Here is a 3010-nt window from a genome sequence, read left to right on the forward strand (position 1 = left end):
CCAGATGAAATTTAGGAGTGATTTCTCTAGATCTATAAGGTATGTTGATGGTATTTCTATTGGGATTGCATTGAATCTGTATAACAGTTTTGGGAGAATGGCCATCTTCACAATGTTTGTTCTTCCTATCCATGAGCAAGGGATGTCTTTCCATTTTTTGAGATCATCTTCAATTTCCTTTTTCAGTGTATTATAGTTTTCACTGTATAAGTCTTTCACTTCTTTCGTAAGAGTAATTCCTAAATATTTCATTTTTTTGCTTGCTAATGTGAATAGTCCAGTTTCTCTTATTTCCCTCTCTGTAATTTTGTTGTTCGTGTATAGGAATGCTATTGATTTCTGAGTATTGATTTTGTATCCAGCCACATTACTGAATTTATTTATTGTATCTAAGAGTATTTCAATGGAGTTTAGGGGGTCTTCTATGTAGAGTATCATGTCATCTGCAAACAATGATAACTTAACTTCTTCTTTTCCTATCTTTACCCCTTTTATTTCTCTTTCTTGCCTAATTGCTCTGGCTAGTACTTCCAGTACTATATTAAATAGGAGTGGTGATAAAGGACATCCTTGTCTTGTGCCTGATTTTAAAGTAAAGGCTTTCAATTTTTGGCCATTTAGTATGATGCTGGCTGTTGGTTTGTCATAAATGGCCTTTATTATATTGAGGTAAAGACCATCTATTCCAATTTTCTGTAGAGTTTTTATCATGAATAAATGTTGGACCTTATCGAAGGCTTTTTCTGCATCTATAGAAATGATCATGTGATTCTTATTTTTGGCTTTATTGATATGGTGGATTACATTTATTGATTTGCGTATGTTGAACCATCCTTGCATTCCTGGGATGAATCCCACTTGGTCATGGTGTATAATCTTCTTGATGATTTGCTGGATCCTATTTGCCAATATTTTATTGAGGATTTTTGCATCTGTGTTCATTAGGGAGATCGGTCTATAGTTCTCTTTTTTAGTTGGGTCTTTCTCAGGTTTTGGTACTAGAGTAATATTTGCTTCCAGGAACGACTTAGGAAGGATTGCTTCCCTTTCAATTTCATTGAACAGTTTGAGGAGTGTCGGCATTAGGTCTTCTTTGTATTTCTTGTAGAATTCTGCAGTGAATCCATCTGGGCCTGGGCTCTTCTTGGTGGATAAGGACTTAATTACATTTTCAATTTCAGTAACAGAGATTGGGTTATTCAACAGTTTTACATCCTCTTGATCTAGCTTTGGCACTTCATATGCTTCTAAGAATCTGTCTATTTCTTCTGTGTTATCAAACTTTTGAGAGTAGAGGTTTTCGAAGTAGGTGTTGATGATCTTCTGTATTTCTATTGGGTCTGTAGTGATTTATCCTTTTTCATTTCTTATTGCATGAATTTGAGCTTTTTCTTCCCTTTTTTTAATAAGGTTGGCTAGGGGCTTATCGATTTTATTTATTCTTTCAAAGAACCAACTCTTTGATTTGTTGATTCTTTGGATTGTTTTCTTAGTCTCTATTGCATTGATTTCTGCTCTGATTTTTATAATTTCCTCTCTTCTTTTGGCTTTGGGCTTGACTTGCTCTTCTTTTTCTAGCTGTTTGAGGTGTAGCATCAAGTTATTTATTTGTATTCGTTCTGTTTTCCTGATGTGGGAACTCAGTGCAATAAATTTTCCTCTCAGGACGGCTTTCATTGCATCCCACAGGTTCTGGTAAGTTGTATCTGTATTTTCATTTTCTTTTAGGTATTGTTTGATTTCTTCTTTAATTTCCTCTGTGACCCACTGATTACTCAAGAGTGTGTTATTCAGTTTCCATGTGTTTGTGGGATTTTTGCAGTATCTTTTATCATTAATTTCTAATTTCAGAGTGCTATGATCCGATAACATGCAAGGGATTATTTCAGCTCTTTTGCACTTGTTTAAATATGTTCTGTGAGCTAATATATGGTCTATTTTAGAAAATGATCCATGTACTGCTGAGAAGAATGTGTATTCTGATGTTGTTGGGTGGAACATCCTGTATATGTCTATCAAACCCATTTGTTCACAGGTATGATTCAGTTCTGTTATTTCTTTGCTCATTTTCTGTCTGGTTGATCTGTCCCTTGGTGTCAATGGCGTATTAAGGTCTCCTGTTACAATTGTGTTACTGATAATTTGAGTTTTCATTTCTGTTAATAATTGTTTTATATAACTTGGTGCTCTGGAGTTTGGTGCGTATATATTTAAGATAGTTATCTCTTCCTCTTGGAGTTTTCCCCTTACAAGTATGTAGTGACCTTCTTTGTCCTTTATGGTCATTGTTGGTTTAAAGTTCATGTTGTCTGCAAACAGAATGGCTACTCCTGCCTTTTTCTGGATTCCTGCTGCATGAAGAATTGTTTTCCATCCTTTGACTTTCAGTCTGTGAGTATCCTTCTGGGTTAGATGGGTTTCCTGTAAACAGCATATGGTTGGATTTTGTTTCTTGATCCATTCTGCTAGTCTGTTTCTTTTGATTGGTGCATTGAGACCATTTACATTAATGGTTATTACTGTTAAATGCTGGTTAATTGTAGGAATGTTATCTCTCTGCTGTTGCACCTTTATCTTTCTGTTCTGTTTAATTATTTGCTTTGCTTAGTGGTTTTTTCCTTTGTGTATCTAAACTGTCTTTCAATATTTTTTGCAGGGTCGGTTTGGTGTTCATGAAGTTCTTCAGCTGTTCTTTGTCATGGAAGTATCGTATTGCACCATCTATTTTGAATGATAGTTTTGCAGGATATATCAGTCTTGGTTGGAAATCATTTTGCTTTAGGATCTGGAATATTTCACTCCATGCTCTTCTTGACTTTATCGTTTGTGCTGAGAAGTCTGCTGTGATTCTGATAGGTTTTCCTTTATAAGTGATCTGTCTTTTCTCTCTGACAGCTTTTAGTAATCTATTCTTGTGTTGGATTTCTGGGATGGTGATTATTATATGTCTGGGTGTAGTTTTATTTTGGTTATGAGTGTTTGGAGTTCTATATGCTTCACTGATCTTGAT

This window comes from Cavia porcellus, unplaced genomic scaffold (genome assembly GCF_034190915.1).
Source record: "Cavia porcellus strain 051 isolate PalLab524CR breed Dunkin Hartley unplaced genomic scaffold, mCavPor4.1 scaffold_9, whole genome shotgun sequence".
NCBI lineage: Eukaryota > Metazoa > Chordata > Mammalia > Rodentia > Caviidae > Cavia > Cavia porcellus.